Here is a 23,588-nt window from a genome sequence, read left to right on the forward strand (position 1 = left end):
TGCCCCATCACGGTCACCACTCTGCATCTTCAATCCCTCGTTCACCCCTCTTTCAAACCTCACGTCAACTTGTCTCCCTCAAATTTCGGGAGGGGGGCTAATTCATCCAGCCAAAGCCATGTGCAGAGTAGAGATGCAGGGGCTCTAAGTAGGGGTGAAAACACAACAAAACCTCATTACCAAGTAAATGGTCTTTTAAAGACCTGTGTGAAGTATTCAGGTGCGGCTGTGTGTGTGTGCTGTGCTGCGAAGCTGTCTCGGACAGGCACACACATTCTTATAGCATTCACACCCCTCAGAATGACAAATCACCACTTCTAGCTGCCTCATCATGGGGTGGGAGTGGGAAGATATGCACAGCAGGGGGAAAGGGATGGCCAGTGCAGGTGACGCTTTTCTTTTGTACAGGAATTTCTGCTGGCATCATAGCCCAGGGTTTGCTGTCTCTGCACTTGTATAGATGTGTATTCCATACTAGTGCACAGACAGCACACCCTGGGCTATGACGCCAGGAGGAATTACTTTACAAAGGAAAAGTGTCACCTGCACTGCCATCCCTTTAACCTTGCTGTCTGTGCACTTGTATGGAATACACATCCAAGGTGCTGCTCACCAGATAAAAGGTGAATAGGGCTTTGGATCTGTCTCTTTTTGCATCCAAGGGCACCGACGAAGAAGCAGAAGAGGCCCAGGCAAGGAGAATCCAGGAAGCATTTGACGCACAGCTATCTAGAAAGTTAGACCTTCGGGAGGGGCTGGATGCCAGGACAACAGTGCTGCTGATCAGCCCGACTCCACTGAATAGTATCAGAAGAGCAGGCAGTAGATTTTAAGTAAGTTCCAGTAACGTTAATGCATTCTACAGCATCACCAGCATTACCTCCTGGCTGCATATCTAGGTTACGGTGTTTTAGACTTACATGCATGGAAACGTCAAGGAGGATAGTCCACTCCGAATATGCAAATGTATTGTAAGCTTGTAGGGGCATATTTACAAGCCCCTTGGGCCACTTTTGCGTCACTTTTCCCATGTTAAAAGTGACGCAAAAGTGGTGCAAGAGGCTTGTAAATCTGCCCGTAGGGTTCAGCTTTTGGGATGCCAGTGGGGTAATTTTAGGGTTCAGGGTGGGTATGGGGTTTTTTGGGTGGCTGTGATAATTTTAGGGTTCAATGTGGGTATGAGTTTTGAGGTGCCATGGGTAATTTTAGGGTTCAGGGTGGGTAGGGGTTTTTGGGGGCAGGGGTAATTTTAGGGTTCAGGGTGGGTATGGGTTATGGGGTACCAGGGGGGTAATTTTAAGGTTCAGGGTGAGTATGGGTTTTGGAGTACCAGGGGGGTAATTTTAGGGTTCAGGGTGGGTATGGGTTTTGGGTTGCAAGGGGGGGACTTGTTAGGGTTCAGGGCGGGTATGGGTTTGGGGTGCCAGGGGGACAATTTTAGGGGTGAGGGCGGATATGGGTTATGGGTTTTGGGGTGCCAGGGGCCTAATTTTAGGGATCAGGGAATGTATGAGTTTTAAGGGGTCAGGGGGTAATATTAGGGTTCATAAGTGTGCTCTAAGTGTTGTCCAGTTACAAATGCAGAATTCACCACTTTTTTTCTCAGCTTGGCCTGAGCATTACCCGATCTTGATTTTCTGCCATTTTAGCCCCACCCCTATTGATTAACATTAGCCACGCCTCTTTGTTTGCCAGGTTAGCCCCCCACCCCCTGGAAAAAATTCTGTGGATGCCCATGCCAACATAACTCCTATATCATATCTGTACATAGTTTTGTTTGACAACTAGGATGCCTTTTTTCCATTATTTATTCAAACATAAGCAGATAGCGATTGAGGCAAAGTAGAAGCACTATATGAGTGCTATATATCTTTGAAAAAGAATAATTCCCATGGTTATTTGTCACGCATCCTATATGCAATCTACAAAGGTTCAGGTTGTCCTAGCCTTAGCACGCTGAGAGAGCGATACACCTACTTTTACCACAAACCATTGTGAAATGTATAAATTGTATATGCTACTATCAAAAGCGTAACTGAACACAGACACCAACCACAGTCATTTTGACGTCATCTAAATGTAGATGCGAGTAAGCAGGTGAACCAAGACATTCTCAGGTCGAGAAAATGCAAAAGCCAATTCTCTTAGAATGTGACCTCTTTCACCTACATGTCTTCGGACATCCTTCAGAGTTGTCACTGATTACAAACACCTGGTGACATGTCCTCTCCCGCCCTAGGGACTGAGCAATGGATCGTCCAGCTGCAGAGTACTAGTTTGGAGCTTGGATGTTATTAGGCTTTCAGAAGCTTTTATTAGAATATATACTTATGACTACCATACCAGGACCACCACCTGTCACCAGTGGAAATTCTGGGATTATTGAGCTAGCCACAATGTGCAGACCAGCAGGAGACTGAAACAAACTGAACATACAAAATACAAATAAAACACAACTTCTTAAATAAACAGGCAAATAACCAGATGAGGCAAAAATAATCAAAACAATTACGAAAAAATAACCTGAAAAACAAACAGGTGCTACACAGTAACATTCAATCAAATATTACAGCATTCTCTTTTTCCTAGAACATTTGGACCATTATTATTACTTCACCTATCCAAAGACACCGACTGCCGAACACAACAACAACGCATCCCTCTCCATGGTTGGTACACAGTCAAAATATCGAGTCTCTTATGTCGACTTGCAGTAATATCGAGTTTCAAGTATCGAAGGTAAGAAATGTCGATGTTGTAAATATCGTACTAAAAATATCGTTTTTTATCTATTGTACATAATATCGAGTTAAGTAATGTCGAGATAAGAAATATCGATATATAAAATATCGAAATGTCAAAATATCGACATGTTAAAATATCTTTGTTTAATTTTTGTTAAATTAGAAATGTTTAATATTTTAGCAATATTTGTTTATAATAATTTTACGAAGTTTTATAATGTATTATACATTTTTAGGAGCGGGATGTTGGGTTTATAGGGGATAAGGGTAGGGAGTGTTTTAAAAATATATATTGAGAATTTCTTAATTTGTAAAATAATTAAATAGAAATAGGAATTTAAAATTTTAAATTTTAAATAATTTAAATTTCTAGGAGCGGGATGTTGGGTTTATAGGGGACAAGGGTGGGGAGTGTTTTAAAAATAAATATTGAGAATGTATTATTTTGTAAAATAATTAAATAGAACTAGGAATTTGAAATTTGACATTTTAAATTAATAACATTTTTAGGAGCGGGATGTTGGGTTTATAGGGGATAAGGGTGGGGAGTGTTTTAAAAATATATATTGAGAATGTAATTTTTTGTAAAAAAATAAATAGAAATAGAAATTTGAAATTTGAAATTTTTAAATTGATTTAAATTTTTAGGAGCGGGATGCTGGGTTTATAGGGGAGAAGGGTGGGGAGTGTTTTAAAAATATATATTGGGAATTGAAAATGTTGTAAAATAATGAAATAGAAATTGGAATTTGAAATAATTTAAATTTTTAGGAGTGGGATGTTGGGTTTATAGTGGATAAGTGTGGGGAGTGTTTTAAAAATATATATTGAATATGTAATATTTTGTAAAATAATTAAATACAAATAGAAATTTGAAATGTAAAAATAATTTAAATTTTTGGAGTGGGATGCTGGGTTTATAGGGGATAAGGGTGGGGAGTGTTTTAAAAATATATATTGAGAATTGAACATTTTGTAAAATAATGAAATAGGAATTGGAATTTGAAATTTGAAATTAATTTAAATTTTTAGGAGTGGGATGTTGGGTGTATAGGGGATAAGTGTGGGGAGTGTTTTAAAAATATATATTTAGAATGTAATATTTTGTAAAATAATTGAATACAAATTGCAAATTGAAATTTGAAATTTGAAAATAATTTACATTTTTAGGAGTGGGATGTTGGGTTTATAGGGGATAAGGGTGAGAAGTGTTTTAAAAGTATTTAAATTATGCAAAATGTGTAAAAAAAACATTGAATTTTTTTTTGAAATTTGAAAGTGTTTATAAAAAGTAAATTTTTATTAGTCGGATGTTGAGTTTATAGGGGATAAGGGTGGGGAGTTTTTAAAAAAAATCTAAATGTAATAGAGTTTTTTTACAAAAATTTAAATTTGAAATAGGATTTTGAAAATGCAAATTATAAATTAAAATTCTAATTTTAAGAGTGGGATGTTGAGTTTATAGGCGATAATGGGTGGTGAGTGTTTAGAAAATATTTACTTCATATTTTAAAGTTTTTGAAATGTATTAAATGGAAATAGGAATTTGATTTTTAAATTTACAAAATTATTTTTAATTTTTAGGACTGGTATGTAGTGTTTATAGGGGATAAAGGTGGGGGATGATTATAAATATAAAAAAATTGAAATAATTTTTATAAACAATAAAATAAAATGATGTTTCATTTAAAATATGTAATATTTGTTTAGGAGATTTATGAGTGTGATGTTGGTTTTATAGGGGATAAGGGTGGTGATTGTTTATATAAATAATAAATGTATTATTCAATAAAAATATAGAAAAATAATAATCTATTGTTCTTATTTGTGATTTTTAATAGATTTTAATGATTTTAATGTCATGAATATGTGTTATTTTTTTAACAATATAACACAAATCATAACAAAATAGTGAATATAATAAAAATTAATTATAAAATGAAATAATAAAAAAAGAAATATATATGTTTAATTTGTATATTCAATTTAAATAGGTTTAGTGTCCAGCATCTAGCAAATTAAATGTAGATTACAGTTGGAATAGTAAATTAAATAGGTTCAGTGTCCAGCACCTACCCTAATAAAATATAGATTGGAGTTGGAATAATAAATTATATAGGTTCAGTCTCCAGCACCTACCCTAATTGAATGTAGATTGGAGTTGGAATAGTAATTTAAATAGGTTAAGTGTCCAGCACCTACCTTAATTAAATGTAGATTGGAGTTGGAATAGTACATTAAATTGTCTCAGTGTCCAGCACCTACCCTAATTGTATGTAGATTGGAGTTGTAATAGTAAATTAAATAGGTTCAGTGTCAAGCACCTATCCTAATAAAATCTAAATTGGAGTTGGAATAGTAAATTAAATTAGTTCAGTGTCCTGCACCTACCCAAATTAAATGTAGATTGGAGTTGGAATAGTAAATTAAATAGGTTCAGTGTCCAGCACCTACACTAATTAAATGTAGATTGGAGTTGGAATAATAAATTAAATAGGTTCATTGTCCAGCACCTACCCTAATTAAATGTAGATTGGAGTTGGAATAGTAAATTAAATAGGTTCAGTGTCCAGCACCTACCCTAATTAAATGTAAATTGGAGTTGGAATAGTAAATTAAATAGGTTCAGTGTCCAGCACCTACCCCAATTAAATGTAAATTGGAGTTGGAATAGTAAATTAAATAGGTTCAGTGTCCAGCACCTACCCCAATTAAATGTAAATTGGAGTTGGAATAGTAAATTAAATAGGTTCAGTGTCCAGCACCTACCCTAATTAAATGTAAATTGGAGTTGGAATAGTAAATTAAATAGGTGCAGTGTCCAGCACCTACCTTAATTAAAAGTAAATTCGAGTTGGAATAGTAAATTAAATAGGTTCAGTGTCCAGCACCTACCCTAATTAAATGTAGATTGGAGTTGGAATATTAAATTAAATAGGTTCATTGTCCAGCACAAACCCTAATTAAATGTAGATTGGAGTTGGAATAGTAAATTAAATAGGCTCAATGTCCAGCACCTACCCTAATTAAATGTAAATTGGAGTTGGAATAGTAAATTAAATAGGTTCAGTGTCCAGCACCTACCCTAATTAAATGTAAATTGGAGTTGGAACAGTAAATTAAATAGGTTCAGTGTCCAGCACCTACCCTAATTAAATGTAGATTAGAGTTGGAACAGTAAATTAAATAGGTTCAGTGACCAGCACCTACCCTAATTAAATGTAGATTGGAGTTGGAACAGTAAAATAAATAGGTTCAGTGTCCAGCACCTACCCTAATTAAATGTAAATTGGAGTTGGAATAGTAAATTAAATAGGTTCAGTGTCCAGCACCTACCCTAATTAAATGTAGATTGGAGTTGGAATAGTAAATTAAATAGGCCCAGTGTCCAGCACCTACCCAAATTAAATGTAGATTGGAGCTGGAATAGTAAATTAAATAGGCTCAGTGTCCAGCACCTACCCTAATTAAATGTAGATTGGAGTTGGAATAGTAAATTAAATAGGCTCAGTGTCCAGCACCTACCCAAATTAAATGTAGATTGTAGTAGGAATATTAAATTAAATAGGTTCAGTGTCCAGCACCTACCCTAAAGAAATATAAATTAGAGTTGGAATAGTAAATTAAATAGGTTCAGTGTCCAGCACCTACCCTAATTAAATGTAGATTGGAGTTGCAATAGTAAATTAAATAGGCTCAGTGTCCAGCATCTACCCAAATTAAATGTAGGTTGGAGTTGGAATAGTAAATTAAATAGGCTCAGTGTCCAGCACATACCCTAATTAAATGTAGATTGGAGTTGGAATAGTAAATTAAATAGGCTCAGTGTCCAGCACCTACCCAAATTAAATGTAGATTGGAGTAGGAATATTAAATTAAATAGGTTTAGTGTCCAGCACCTACCCTAATTAAATGTAAATTGGAGTTGGAATAGTAAATTAAATAGGTTCAGTGTCCAGCACCTACCCTCATTAAATGTAGATTGGAGTTGCAATAGTAATTTAAATAGGTTCAGTGTCCAGCACCTACCCGAATTAAGGGGCCTATTAGGATGACGGGCTGACTTTGTCTGCCTGTTATCCTAGCGGGGAATGGGACCGCCCGCCATAAGGGCGGGGGTCCCGGGGTGGCATTAGGATGTGCCCGCCACTGTGGCGGGCACATCCTGCATTTCTAGCATTGTGGCGGGCGGAGCGCTCAGCACCGCCCGCCACAATGCTAGAAATGCTTTTCAGCATTTGCATATACAAAGCGGCAGGCACCGCGCGGTGCCTGCCGCTTTGTATATGCAAATGAAGGGGGGTACCATAGGTACCCCCCCATGTGCACCCCCAACCTGTACGCATTGAGACCAGCCCATTGTAATATTGCGGGCGGTGTCTGACAGACACCGCCTGCATGTTACTCGTTTTCCGCCCGGCCGCAAGGCGACCGGGGCGGAAAACAGGCAGGCGGTCTGTGTCACCACTGCGGTCCCCTCGGCCATTGTAATATGGCGGGGGGTTGCAGGGAAGGATGTCGGGCGGATTGCCTCCGCCAGGGTAGCGGTGGCCACCGCTACCTTGGCGGAGACAATCCGCCCGACATCCTAATGGGCCCCTAAATGTTGATTTGAGTTGGAATAGTAAATTAAATAGGTTTAGTGTCTAGTATGTACCCTCATTAAATGTAGGTTTTAGTTGGAATAGTAAATTAAATAGGTTAAGTGTTTAGTATTAACCCCAATGTAATTTATATTGGAGTTGGATTAGTAAATGTATTCTGTTCAGTGTCCAGCACCTACCTCAATTAAATGTAGATTTATGTGTGAATAGTAAAATGACAAAAATATTTTAGTATACTTTAAAATGTTTACTATCTATATATATGAAGTTTTTAATACTTTTTTATATATTGGTAGTCATGATTTTATAATAGGTAGTAGACAAAAATTACACAGTTTTTAAAATAAAATCTTTATTTGTTCATATAGTACATAAATCAAATATAAAATTTTTTATAAATGAATGTATACAATTTAAACAAATAAATATAAGTACATTTTAAAATAATTTTTTAGTTTTTGGATAGTTGTTCAGTAAAGTACATTTTAGGTATATCTAAATAATATAGTAAATGAAAATACATTGAAGATTACAATATATAGAGTACATACATTTAGAAAAAAATAAAAATATTTCAAAATTGGTATTACATGATATTTTATTACATTTTAAAATATAAATGTGCTGTTTAAACTATGTTATACATGTTGATATATTTTCAAAAAACAACATTTATATTATATATTGGTAATATCATACAATATACATATTTTAATAACATTTTTAATTATAATATCAGTTACATATTTTAATTTTATTAATATTATTTTTTATAATTAATATTAATAAATGTAAAAGATTTGTAAAAAAGCTTGAATAAATACAGGAAAATTATACATTTTGTTTCCCAATGTTTAACACTACATGTTTTCATAATTATAACATTAAATATTAAACTGTATTAATATTGTATGTTATATTTTTTAAAATATGAATATAATAATCTAGTTATAAAAAAACATACATGAATTGCATAAATGTTGAAAAATTATTTATTACAGTTTTACTAAATTTTTACTTTTGACATTTATTTCACAATTTCCTTGGTAATACTATTATTTGGACCTTTTATTTTGTAACCGCTCTTAGTCTTTTTGGGTTATTGTTGAAGATTCAAGCTTGCGTTTGGAAGCTGTGCAACTAATCCCCTCCTGAGGCGGAAGCCGGGAGGTAGCTGTTTTATTTGTTTGAATTTTTTATTATCTGCAAGTTCTAAACTCGCTATACCCTCAGCTTTTAATCCCACTTGCACTCAGCTTGACCACGAAGCTCTGCAACACTGTTCGAATATTTGGTACGACCTCATGAGATTTCCCCTGCTTGAGTGGTGGTAATTCTCCCCCTGCCCCCCGCTTGACTCAATAAGCGCTACCGACTCTTCCTGCCACTCGGATCATCATCAGCCGACTTGGGCACTGAGACAGCCGAGTCCCGGGCAGGTTGAATCTAGTTTGGCGGCCATCTTTGTTTGGGGCAGGGTTTACATGCTCTCTATTGGCCACTATAAAAGGCCTTCTTAGACCAGGCTCCCTATTTTGCTGTGCATCTAATCCCCTCCTGAGGCGGTAGCCGGGAGGTAGCTGTTTCATTTGTTTGAACCTTTTATTATCTGCACGTTCTAAACTCGCTGTACCCTCAGCTTTTAATCCCACTTGCACTCAGCTTGACCACGAAGCTCTGCAACACTGTTCGAATATTTGGTACGACCTCGTGAGATTTCCCCTGCTTGACTCAATAAGTGGTGGTAATTCTCCCCCTGCCCCTTCTTGACTCAATAAGCGCTATCGACTCCTCCTGCCACTCGGATCATCATCAGCCGACTTGGGCGCTGAGACAGCCGTGTCCCGGGCAATTTGAATCTACTTTGGCGGCCATCTTTGTTTGGGCAGCGTTTACACGCTCTCTATTGGCCACTATAAAAGGCCTTCTTAGACCAGGCTACCTAATTTGCTGTGCATCTAATCCCCTCCTGAGGCGGACCCGGGAGGTAGATGTTTTATTTGTTTGAACCTTTTATTATCTGCACGTTCTAAAACTCACTGTACCCTCAGCTTTTAATCCCACTTGCACTCAGCTTGACCACGAAGCTCTGCAACACTGTTCGAATATTTGGTACGACCTTGTGAGATTTCCCCTGCTTGACTCAATAAGTGGTGGTAATTCTCCCCCTGCCCCCGCTTGACTCAATAAGCGCTACCGACTCCTCCTGCCACTCGGATCATCATCAGCCGACTTGGGCGCTGAGACAGCCGAGTCCCGGGCAGGTTGCATCTGCTTTGGTGGCCATCTTTGTTTGGGGCAGCGTTTACACGCTCTCTATTGGCCACTATAAAAACGGAAGGACATGCCTCCGCCCATCGGAGGCGATCAGCGGACGCGCCGGACCTGCACCGGAGTCATGCCAGAGTCCTGCCCGTCTGCGTCCGTCCATGACCAAGAAGCGGCCGCAGACGTAAGTACTGCTACATGTTGCAACACTCCATCCCCCATTTCCTACGATAGTACGACGCTTATCAGCCTTAAGCTCAATCATTGCACCTTGGCACTAATTTTGCCTTATGATCTCACCCTTCACCTGCCTTTTACATCTTGCTGCCCAGGACAGTCTAATAACGACTTTAGGCACAAATGTTCCTTTTTACGGACCTTGACCCCCTCCCCTCCCATTACAAACTCTTTATTCATAAAATCTAGAAAGATCAATTGTCGTTCTTTAGCAAAACACTCTCTTGACATTGCCCAAACTCTGGAAGAGGAAAAATGGAACCTCCTATTGTTAACCGAGACCTGGTTAGGGGCGAGACTAATCCCGCTCTACACCTAGCCATACCTACTGGCTACAGTATACTGTGCGCTAACAGCCAGGGCTCTCGCCCTGGAGGTGGAGTTGCCATAATATATAGATCTCAGTGGACTATCTCCTCCTTCCCTTACACTCAACTAGAACGCATTGAAGCACTTCCCTTTTGTATTAAAAAAGCTGCCAATTTTACCTTTTCTGGCCTTTTTGTTTACCACCCCCCTAACTCTAAAACAACCCATTTACCGGCCTTCTTAGACTACGTTCTGCAAGCAACATCGCGTTACGCAAATTTTACCCTCCTCGGGGACTTTAACCTCCATGTTGATAATCCCTCAGATTCCATCACTTCTAACTTTTTATCCACCTTATCAGATGGAGGGCTAACCCAATTTATTAGCAGTCCAACACATAAGGCCGGACATACTCTTGACCTGATCTGTACCAACCTGGACGGACTATCCATAAATGACCCCCTCCCGATGACTTGGTCCGATCATTTCTTTATTCCATCCTCATTTTCTCTGCACATCAAGACCGTCTTAGACGCCCGGCCAAATTACAAGGTAGAAACTGGAGTAAGATCTCTCCTGATAGCTTAGCCGCCCAACTTTCCCTCACCCATCCCCAGGAAACAGCTGCAAACTTAGATGCCAGACTGACCGACTTTAACAGCTGGATCTCTTCCGCCATTGACCAACTTGCCCCCATTAGGCCCATCAAAACCTATCGTTCCGCCCCTTCTGCCTCTTGGTACTCCGATGCGCTCCGAAAATGCAAATCGGCATGTAAGCTCCTTGAGAGACGCTGGAGAATAACTTACTCTCCCGACTGTAAGCTCCTATATAAATCCGCCCTTAAAGAATATAGAAAAAAAATAATCGAGCACAAAAGAATCTTTCTGGAAGAAAAAATTAACCGTGCACAGGGATCACCCAGGGAAATATTTAATACAGTCAGAACCTTTACCGACCCCTTAGCTCTCAAACGACCTCCTTTGGTGTCTCAGACACTATGCAACAGTCTCACTGATTTTTTCGAAAACAAAATTGCCACCATATAAGACTCCTTCCCCAGCAATACTAATCCAGACAATCATGCAACCAATACTGTCACTACTGGACCAAACTGCACGTTCTCCAACTTTAAAGAGATTACCCTAGATCAATCCCTAAACGAACTCTCAAAATGCAAATCCGGCTCACCTCTTGATCCCTGGCCTGCTAAACAATACAGATCCCTGGCACCTATTCTTAACCCCATTTTGAATGGTATATGGAATGATTCCCTGCATACCTGTGTCTTACCAGATTCGTGGAAGCATGCTCGGTTAGTTCCCATATTGAAGAAAGCTAATGCTGACCCCAGTGAACCCGCCAACTACAGGCCCATCTCTCTCTTACCAGCTCCTGCCAAAGACCTTGAAAAACTGGCACAGCAACAACTTGCAGGTTTTTTAGAAACACATGGTGCTTTTCACGACTCACAGCACGGTTTTAGACCAGGGTATAGCACTGAGTCAGCACTAATTGAGATGGCCGACGCTGGAGGATGGACGAGGGATCAAGAGCGGTGTTGGTGCTGCTTGACTTGTCGGCAGCATTCAACACCGTCTCCCACCCCCTCCTCCTGGACCGCCTACAATCAAAAGGCATCCAGGGTACGGCCTTAAAATGGATTGCATCTTTTCTGTCCAACCGGACGCAAGCAGTGTTCACCCCTCCCCACACCTCGGACAGTCGACCGCTTCGGTGCGGAGTCCCCCAGTGCTCCTCACTGAGCCCCCTCCTATTCAATGTTTACTTCTCACCCCTTGCTGAAATCATCGATCAAACTGGAATAAAGTCCACTTCCTACGCAGATGATATTCAACTCTTATTTACGTTCAACAGTATCAATGAATCTACTTTTGACCCACGGAAAAACTGCCTGCGTTCCATTGCCCAATGGATGGATAACAATCTCCTCTGGCTTAACGCAGGGAAAACAGAGGTATTATTCTTTCACCAGCTGTCCCCACTGGATCCCAATATCTGGTGGCCTCTTGACCTGAGTGCCCCTCCCCAGCCTAAAGAATTGGTGAAAAATCTAGGGGTTAGATGGGATTCTAACCTATCATTCCAACAACAAGTACAAACGGTCTCTGCAGCATGCCTTGCCAAAATCAGGATGGTGAAAAAGTTCATCAATTTCTTACCTAACAACACCAGGAAGACTATAGTCCAGGCGCTGATCACCTCCCATCTGGACTACGTCAATGGCTTATACATTGGACTGTCTGCAGGTCAGTGCCATCGACTCCAGACAGTCCAGAATGCTGCGGTACGGTTGGTAGGTGGCATTCCCCTAAGGGAGCACATCTCGCCCCACCGCCGTAGATTACATTGGCTGCCCATACAAAAAAGGGCAGAATTTAAAGCATTAGTACTGGCCCATCGTGCAGTGAGGGGAAAGGGCTCTGCCTACCTTTCTGCTTGCCTCTCCCCCTACAGTAATACCAGGCTTCTTCGCTCTTCTTCAAAAAACCTTCTCACTACTCCCAGATTCAAAAAAACACGCTCAGGCGGAAAAACCTTTCAAGTATGTGCCTCTGCCCTTTGGAACAAGCTACCAATCTCCAACCGGATGATCCAAGAAGAGCTCCCCTTTCGGAAAGCCTTAAAAACTTTCCTCTTCTGCTAATCCCCTCTCCAAAAATATCTATCACAGCTGTAGATCGCACAGGAGCGCCGGGGCACCCCGTTGGGGTAGCTGTGCGCTATATAAGACTAAATAAATAAATACATAAATAAATAAGCTACTTCGCGCCTGAGGAGGTAAGAGTTCTATTCGTTATATTTTAAGTATTTTAAGTAAGTTTGGAAGGTAGTAGTTTGTTATTTAGGGTTTGTGGACTACTATATTAGGATTTAGTTAGTATGTAGTTGGTTATGTACGTTTTTCAGTTTTCTTTGCGTTTTCTCGATTTACGGCCTTGGAGTTATTGTGGTTGGGGCTGTTTATTTAGTTTTGGTTTTAAATATGTATGTTATGGTCATTATTAATGTATCGTTCTAAGTTTTTGGTAGGTGGGAATGTTTATTTTTCTATTCTAGGTTTTTGGATACAGCCTTTTCGGTTTCGGAGCTGTTACGTTTTTTTTTTAAAAGGAAGTGTGTTTCAGTTGTTTTAACTGATATGTATTTTACACTTCTTTTATTTTTTGGGTTTCCTTGAGCGTTTATTAAAATTTTTTACATTTTTCGGGTTTTTGATGGATTCTGAATTATTGATTTATTTGGATGTTGGATGGATTTTGCACAGTTGTATTTTTTCATTTTAGTGGGCAATTTTTTTATGCTGTGGATTTATTACTACATGGATTGTTATGGATATTTGGATTTGCTAATTACATTGCTGTGAAAGGTAAGTGATTTTATATTAATATTTTTGTGGGTAGGGATATGTTCAATTTTTAAACAGTTTTTGTTTAGTTAGGTATTTATTTTGTCTACATATTTTTAAATATTTAAATTTATTAGACTAAATAAATATGATATAATTTGTTAAGGAGATGTGTTTGGTTATATGTCAGGCCTTTTTAGGATTTTGATAATTTTAAATGGTTAGTCTTTTCAGTTTAGTGTTTTGGCAATCATTTTCAAGTATTCTAGTCCTCTTGTTGTAGGATAATGTTGTACTTGTTGTTGTAAATATTGGTACCTTTGGGAAGTTTGTCTTGATAGTTTAGGTTTTAATTGTACAACAGATTGCTCCATTCTTAATTCTTGAAAACTTTGTTCTTTTTGGATTGCTGGAGTTTGTGTAGTGTAGGAGTTGTTCGGCCAGTTGAAGATAGGAAGGCATTATGCCAACCCTCCACTGCGTTGTTTGTCTTGGCTTCTTGGTTTAGGGTTGGTAGATATACATTCCACCAAGGAATTAGGAATTTAGGTTGGCATCTGTGGCCTGACCTGTGTAGTCTCCCCAACCAGGTGTCCTCGAAATAATCCAAAAGTGGAGCTAGTTTTTGTTCATTTTTTGTATAGAAAGGACTTTCTATTAAAAGGTTATAGTGTTCAGCCACATCGGTGATTGGCACGTATGCTAGGGCTATTAGGTGTTTTATTTGGTATGCAAATGTAATATTGGTTGCATATTCAACACTAAGGGCTCCATTAGGATGTCGGGCGGATCGCCACCCCCATGGTGGCGGTGGCGATCCGCCCGACAGAAATGACCGCCCGCCACCCTTTCTCCCCGCGCCACATTACAATAGCGGGGGGACCACAACGGAGAGAAACACCGCCCGCCACTTTTCCGCCCCGGTCGCATTGTGGCCGGGGCGGAAAATGAATAATATGGTGGCAGTGTCTATGAGACACCGCCAGCCATATTACAATGGCAAGCGTGCAATGCCTTTCCGCGGCGGCAATGCCGCCACGGAAAGGCAAGCGGTGTTCACTCTGGGGGCCCCCTGTGGGCCCCCGGAGTGAAGGCCAAAGGGGGGTGGCACATGGGGGGGGGTACCTGTGGTACCCCCCTGCAATTGCATATTCAAAGCGGCAGGCACCGCGCGGTGCCTGCCGCTTTGATTACGTAAATGCTGCTAAGCATTTTTAGTATTGTGGCGGGCGGAGCAGAGAGCTCCGCCCGCCCAATACTATAAATACAGGATGTGCCCGCCACTGTGGAGATATGGTTTTGGTGGTTTAATGTTGCCGGACTTTTTTGATTCGTGAAAAACTGTATAACAAAAAAAGTTTATAATTGAAAAGCAAAAAATAAAAATATATTTTTGATACTATTTATTGTTTGCTGTTGCTGAAACCCTTTGGTTACCTTCTTCGATTTAGTGATCATTGTTATGACACTGTTGAATGCAAAATTTACGCTGTGAATGATTCCTACTTGGACACTTAGCTTATATGATCGCCACTGTGGAGGGCACATCCTAATGGTGCGTGCGGGACCCCCGCCCTTAGGGCGGGCGGTCCCAATTTCCGATAGGATGGCGGGCGGGCAAAGCCAGCCCGCCATCCTAATGGGGCCCTAAGTGTTGATTTTTGAAAATGTCTCCATAGACATTGGTTAAAGTGGAAGTAGCATCTTGTACGGATGTGTGCGGATATATTTTAAGGATGGAATTTATCATGGCTTGTTCAAAGTCTATTATAATTTTTAGGGGAAAGAAGTCCGTTGTTTCTTCTTTTATTTTGTTTAATATTTCTGTGTATGTAGAAGTTTGTTTGTTTGGTAACAAACAATAGATAAATGGTATGCAAGTATTATGGTATTGCCCATGTATGGTATATAATTGATAGAATGGTTTAGGGCATATGGTAAATGTGCCATCCATCATCCATGTTTGACTTTCTTTTAATTTGTTTAGGTTGTTTGTTTGTAGCAAACATTATTATCCTTTTATCTTTGTTGTTGTTATCGTAGAAGATAAAAGGTTCATCATTATGAGTTATGGTAAGCTCAGGTGGAATTATGACCTCTTCAAATGTGTTAGGTGTTGGTATTGCTGGTCTTGTGGATTTTTTGGTCCTAGCTATGGTTCTTTTTATAGCAGCTATTGTTGGTAATTGACCTCTTGCTTCTCTAGGGACTCTAGGTAGTAATTCCTTAAGTATTACACTTGTTGGTAGGTCAGAGGTGCTGCTTAATTCCTTAATATTTTCTAGAGTAGATCTAACCTCTATTTCTGAGATATTAGGTGGATGGTTGTGTTCAGTTGTATTATTTACAATAGTTTCTCTGGTTGTTGCACGCCCACAGCATTTGTTAGAGTAATACTTAGTACATTTCCAGTTTACTTTAAGTTCTTTTTGTTTTTCCCGAGTATAAGTATACCCCATATAGCATAACAAAAATTTTCCTTTCTGAGATGTTACAAATGTTTCTTCTTCTGCCATTGTTGGTTTCTTAAATCTAGAAAGGATGTATTAAATATTATTAGAAAATGTTTTTTTAATAAAAGAGTAATGAATTATGTTTGTACTATTTTTAGGTACTTACCAATTGTAATGTTGTAGACTTTCAAGGTAGATGTCTTTTTTGCTTGATGCTTTTATTGATTTTAGTGGTCTGTGGAAAGAAAGTTAATTATATTTTAGCGAATGTTACATGTGTATTTTGGTTACACATTTGGTAGGGTACTATATTTTATTATGAAAAAGTTCAGTTGATTTTATCTAAAATAGATATCAGTTTAAAAAAAATACATTTATATATTTTTAATAAAGTCAAGTCCTAACATTGTGTTTTTTTTAAAGATAAATAATAGTACATGTGCATATCTTCTATACTTACCAACTGTTAATTCTTAGTTGTTGAATGTAGATCCTTTGTTGATATATTGCTGCTTTTCCTTTTTAAGTTATCTGTTGAAATAAATAAATGTATGATTAATAATTTGTTTAGTATTTATAATTGAAGTTGCTTTTTTTAAAGCAAGCATTTCAGATTTTCTGTCTTTTAAACATGTGTTTACTATTTTAAAAAAATTAGAAAGTTAAATAGGAGTTTCTTAGATGCTTATAACATTTGAGCTATTTATTTAGCTTTTCCTTAGTGTTTAAAAAGGACATTTAATATACTTACATTTTAAGTTGGTTGTTTTAGTTTTGTAGAAAATGTTCATCTGTTTTTTAAAGTTGAATCTGTTGTGGAAATATGCTGAGATAGAAAGAAAAATCAGTTTTAAATTTTTGACTATGAATAGTAGGTTACATTTGATGTAACATTTTATTCTGAAACATAAGATTACTTACTTTTTGTTGTTTGTAGTATTTTCGTTAACAGATGAATCTTTAAGGGAGTCAAAAATTTTGCAGTGTTTCTTCAAGCTGAATATTTTCTGCTGGTTTTAGAGTATTTATTTCACTTCTTTATATAGAGCATCTTTAATTAGTGTTTGTTTGTGATTGGTTAGATACCTTGAAATGTGTTTCTATTGGTTAGTTTGAATTTTTTTAAGTTAATTAATCTAGTTAGTTGTATGTTAAATGGTTATCTAGAGAATTTGCGTATTTGTAAGTATTTTATGAATAGTTTATAAAATTTGTATAGCTTGTAAAATTGTATAATATTGATGTAAAAATGTGTATATATTAAATGTGTTTGTATAAATTATTTTCATTGATGTAGTTATTTTTAATAATTTTTTTAGAGAGATATATTTATTTAATAGTGTTTTGCATGTAAATACATAGTCATATGTGTTTATTTTTAATAGTTTCAATGTGTAGTGTGTTTAATAATAATTTTAGATTACTATAGAGCTGTCGATATTTAGATAATGTCGATATTTTTGCTGTCTATATTTTTGTAATCAATATTTTTGTAATGTGCTATATTTATTTATAACTGTTGATATTTTTTATTTCGATATATGTGTGTTCGATTTTTGTGCAGTCAATGTTTTTGTATAACAATATTGTTTGGTCGATGTTTTAGTACTTTTATAAATAAATATAGGGTGTCGATGTATTTGTATTCGATATTTTAGACATGATATTTGTGTAGGTCGATTTTCCTACATTGGACACTACCACTATTAGAAAGGAAACAAACAGGTGCATCGAGGTCCAATCCACAACTCGGAAATCTATCCATAACTGTGTTCTCACATCGCTCTTTCACTCCATGTACCTCCAGCACTTAGCAGATTCCTGAAAAGAACTTCTCGAAATTCTCACTGCTCTGGGTGGAGCATACAACTTGAGTGATATCTGTTTTTTTATGTACCATTTAACTCTCAGTTTCTTAACGCGATGTTCTCTGCCATATCGATCTTTACTTACATCTTGACTGCCTTTGAATCCAAAGTGAAACCCAGCTTGGTAGCAGGACCCTCAATCTAAGCAGTTTAAAAGGTGCAGTCTCTCTCTTGGAACATTCTGCATAGACATGATAATAACAGCCACCTTTACTGTGCCTTTGCAGAATTATATTGCCACCTTCAGTGATGCCATTGGCTTGTTGACTGCAAAGAGTCATAGTGATATGTTTAGTACCAGATGCTCTCAAAAATGTTTTAATTATCAACGACACAAATATGACGTCATTGTCCAGTACAACAGACCTGGGTATGTCTTTCAATAAGGACATGCCAAAATCTGTTGATCCTTTAATATTTCAGGAAAGAAGGAAACCCCATTTTCAATGTTGATCCACCAGAATGATTAAACAGCTTTTTCTAACTGGTGTTATGGATAGCAGGCCAGCAAAATAGTTTGCTAACTTCTCCCATGCTGTTTCTGGGAAATCCAATGAGGAAAGAAGGATGCCACCAATGCTTATCAGCCAACTGGCATACAGACCCAGAGACATTGTACTCTGCACCCTTTCTACTAGGCAATCAATGTTCTATGCATTAATGGTTCTTAGTGGAGGTAAGTACAAGATGCCCTTCATCCGCCAGAATAAGGAGTGCCAGGGACAATGTCATTTACACAGAAACATATCCTCTAGACTCATTTCGTCCTGCATGTTAACACACCCACGAAGCTCTTCCTTAAGACATTTTCACTAGGGCAAATATTTAACATGTTCTATTGTCATGTAAAAAACTGCCCTGGGCAAAAAGCCGCCTCTTTTAACTCATCCACACAAGCAGGATCCTTGCTATTTATTGCCCACAATTTCAATCAGTCCAATTATGCACTCAAAATTCTGCACCTCCTCTTTGCCATCTGTGCTTCCTACAGTAGAGCATGACAAGAAACTGCCCTAGAATTACAGCCACCTCAAAAAAAACATTCCAAAGTCTTGAAGATGAGAGTATAAACATATCAGCGATAGTCTAGCCTTCCCCAGTCCCTATTGACTCAGAAGATAAACTAATGGCTTGTGTTCTGCACATATGATGAACGTGGTATCTCAAAGTAAAGTGTTAGGGCCAGATGTACGACCGTTTTTGCAGTACCAGAGGGGCATTTTGCCCTTTTGCGACTGCAAAAAACAGTAGCACAATGTACCAACCCTATTTTGCAAGTCGCAAACAATTTGCGACTTGCAAAATAGGGTTTAGCGACTCACTATTAGGAAGGGGCGTTCCCTTCCTAATAGCGACTCCCAAACCTATCTAAGAATGTTTTGCAACCGCAATTGCGGTCACAAAGCACTCGCAGAGTACCACCCTTCTCAGAAAGGTGGTAAAGCACTCGCAAGCGGGAAGGGACCCCTTCCCCTTTGGGAATACATGCGCAAAACTTTATAAGCGCAGGCAGTGGTCCCATGGACCATGGCCTGCCTTAAAAAAATGTAAATGAACAGTTACATTTTTATTCATCCAGCTTTCCTTTAAGGAAAACGGGCTGCATTTTATTTAAAAGCAGTCCCAGACATGGAGGTCTGCTGACCCCAGCAGGCCACCATCCCTGGGAGGGCCAGCCACTCCCAATGGAGTCGCAATTGCGACAGCCTCATTAATTTGCATGAGGCATGCAATTTGGGACCCCATTGGGAATCGCAATCTGTTGTACATTGATGTTTGCGACCCGCAAATTGCGACTTGCAATTTAACGCAATTTGCGAGTCACAAACATCAATGGTCGTACATCTGACCCTTAGAATGTTCCGCAGCACATTTACATGTGTATGCTTCCTGTTTAATGGTATTATAATACATGGGACTCTGCAATCCTTTTAAATTCACGTCTCTTATTTAATTATAAACGTTGACTAGAGATGCACTCAGCCGATTATAAAGAAAAGACGTCAAAACACAACTATAGTAAGTTATTGCATTCGAGTTCTGACGTTACAGGGCCAACAGTCAGAGTCAGCAGCAGACGTGAAAGTTCGGTCACATCATGGAGCATAATTGAAGCAGCTGTTTAAAGCAAAGAAAATGGAGCATTGCTTTTTTTTCCTTCTGCTCTATTTAACTAGCATACAATGACAAGCAGTGAGAATATGTTTATTGTTTGCACTCCTTAGATAAAGAAAAGCTAGAATCTTTCTTTTCTGAATGTTTCCACACATTCTGAGCTACTGAAGCTTTTTCTTTATCTTTAGCTAACAGGCTGGAGCTCTAGCTGCTGGGTCTTATTGACCCGGATCAGGTCGGCTTCATTCATTCATTCAGGCGGGCGCGGACAATATCCGCGGCCTTCTCTTACTTGATACAGAGAAGAATTTGATAGGGTCAGTTGCCTCTTCTTGAAGGCCTTACTCCACAAGATAGGTTTAGCCCCTGCAATGGCTGACAGGACTATGGCCCCTTATACTTCTCCGACTGCGAGAATCCTAGTCAATGGAAGTCTGTCCCAGGTCCGCCACTAGGCCCTCTCCTCATCTAACACGCAGGGAGCCGCCTGCCACCTGACTTCTTTCGAGACCTTAGTAAGGTCCTTCAACAGGTCCTGTGGGCTCATCTCGCGCACGTACAATGTCCTCCAACATTCCACCCCTATCCGCCAGCATCCCTACCAGACACAATGGCACACTGTTATTGGGAAAGAGCGGACTACAAAACAATGGGAGCACCTATGGTGCGACATCCTGCGGAGTCTGAAAAGCATACCCCAATGTGATGGCATACAAGGTCATGACGCATTGGTACCACACACCCACCCAACTTCATGCTATTTTTCCCTCAACTTCTCCCATGTGCTGGTGATGTACCTCAGTAGCAAGAGCACATATGGTGGTCCTGCTCTGGCATTGCCACCTTCTGGACAGAAATCCTTAGCCATATTAGGGGGACAATATGCTAACTGATCCCAGATTCATAACTGACAGTGCTTCTCTGTATTTGACCCCAACATCTGCAGGCCTTAACACATGCTGAATGGCACTTAATTTCTCACATGCTAGGAGCTGCTAAGCAACTCATTGCATTACATTGTAAACAGCCGACTGCACCCCATAGGTCAATGGCTCACATGTCTATGGCTAGTCCTGGCAATGATAACGCGTTCTCATAGACTAGCACACCTGTATCTGGCAACCTCTTCTACAATACTTCTCCCATTTAGAATACACATTGTTCACGCTGGTTAGACTTGAAGCTCTCTAGCTCTTTGACTGAAACTTATCTCTTAGTCGACAATCCTAGATACCTCTCCCTTTCCCTCCTATTGACACCACCCTTTAGTCTGTCAGGGTCCTGGGACTTCAGTTGATGGTTCTCGCTAACTTGGTATGGTGCGCTTCTCATAAGGCGCACATTTTTTGGTTCTTCTTCCTTCTTTCTCTGTTATGTTGTTGGGATGGAGTTTTTTCTAATAGTAATGCACTAATAGTCCCCTACTGTGCTTATACCCTCTGGTCGTCCTGTCTTTATATGTGAAGTATGCAACCACTTACAGTGGCTTTGGTTACCACAATGTACTGGAATACTGCAGCCTTGCTGCGTCCAAGGCACCATGGCATTCGTTGTTGTCTTTGTGCCACAAATATTCAATAAAGAGATGTTTTGAAAAGAAATCTGACTTGTATTGAACTGTTTCTAATATCTTTTTTCCACAAATATCTAACAGGTTTTTGATGTGTTTAATTTTGCACATAAGGTTTTATTTGTATCCATCATTCTTGCAGACATGCTCGCTCTTTCATATGAAAGAGCTTTGCACCAACGTATTAAGTGGTATGCGGTAAAGGTTATGGTATTAGTATGTATTGTGACCTCGGAGTGCCATAATCTTGTAAAGTAGCTCGGCCTTTGGCCTCGTTCCTCTATATAGTTATGGAACTCCTCAGTGACTTGCAATATCCTTATAATTTACGCTGAGGGTACTTTTTCATGAATATAATGGCACTCTGCATCTTTCTAACACTATAAATTGAATGCTACTGTCTTCTTTTCCCCCATCCTCTGGATATAAGCAGCCTAAAGTCAGAAGAGCGGGTGTCTACTTTACATTGAACACTTGAATAATTAGGCTGGAGGGCAGGAGCGTGCTCACTACCCTGGAACGCTTTATTGTTGTTCTTCCCCCACATAAACGCATAACAGCTGTTACTTGATGCGGAATTGTAAAGCAGGCAACAATATAAGAATAATCACACAAGCGAAAGACAGTAACTTTTTAAAACATGTAATGCTTTCCTGTAAAACATGGTATCCTAGACACACTGCATTGGCTGTAATAAACTGCATTTTGCTTATGCAACTGTCAAGCCACTATTTCTTAAAATTCCCCAAAATATACTGCGTGTTGATTATGTTCTCAAATCGGATTTTTAAGAATAATATATCGTCTTGGATATCGCTAAACAACATCAGACAGAACAATGCTAAAACCAAGTGGCTTCATCAAATAATGAGCACCAAACAGCATGAGAAACGTGGTTTAAGAAGTGGATTCCTCAGAGATGCTGCCTGCAAATCAATAGAGGGAAGATATGCCCCAGTGTATTGGGCCATCATTTCCTGGACCCACACAAGGGGGTGAGAATCAGTAAGTTTTTTTTTTTTTTAAATAAGTGCTCTTAGGTTAGCCCTTAGGTATAATTCACCTGAACTGCGTTTGTCAATAACTATAGGGGTAAACCACTCTGAAGATCACACCAACTCTTTGATACACAACCTTTTCATAGTTGCTTCAAACTTTCTGTTAACTAGTTTGATGCACCACAGGGTATATTTCTTACTCTATTACATACAACTACTGTGATATCTATAAAATTACTTTAGGTTAAAATCCTGCCACATATCCCAACTTTTCTTCAGAAACTTCCTCAGAAGATTTCATGATTACACCAAAGGTCCAGTCACATTCCTCAATTTACTGTGTTCCTCAGTTAACATAATAGTGTACCAGTACCTGATCTCAAAACCAAGCCCAGCTTTCCCTGACCTTTCTAGTTTAAAATACTTTGGCCCTTTTTCGCCACATAAAGCCTCATGTTACTTTTTCTCCTATTAATGGTCCTAGTGTCATTAAAATATCCTACCACACCAATCCTACTTTCTACAAATATTAGGGAGTTAATATTGGAAGGTTTGAAGTTTAGTTTGGGCCATTTCTCGTCATAAAATACATTTGAGAGTATAAAAGTATGTGCAACTAACGTCCTCCCCTGTTGACTTCACAACATGCCCAGCAAACAGATACTTATGACAAAATGTGCTTATCTGTTACTTTTGTTATACTGTTTGTAGTATGCGGGAAAATAAGTAATATTTGTGAAACTGTTCTTCAACCTACATTTACAGTGGCAAACCTTGATTCTGGTAACTCCTATCTCATTCTTCATAGCTTGCCCACTCAAGGTAACATGTTCATTGATTTGGCACCTACATAACCACTGAACCCAGAAATACAATTTGATCCCTAAATGTTTGTCCACCAACACTACATCTTGTATATTACCACAAGAGTTTTCAATGCAGCAATTTAGCTATCATCAGTTTTATGCGTTTTCTGACATATACAATCAGTGGTGTTTAATGATTATGCGCAGGTCATTTTGAAAATGTCTTTTCAAGCTGCTTTTATACAT

This window comes from Lissotriton vulgaris, chromosome 2_1 (assembly GCF_964263255.1).
Source record: "Lissotriton vulgaris chromosome 2_1, aLisVul1.2, whole genome shotgun sequence".
Classification (NCBI taxonomy): Eukaryota; Metazoa; Chordata; class Amphibia; order Caudata; family Salamandridae; genus Lissotriton; species Lissotriton vulgaris.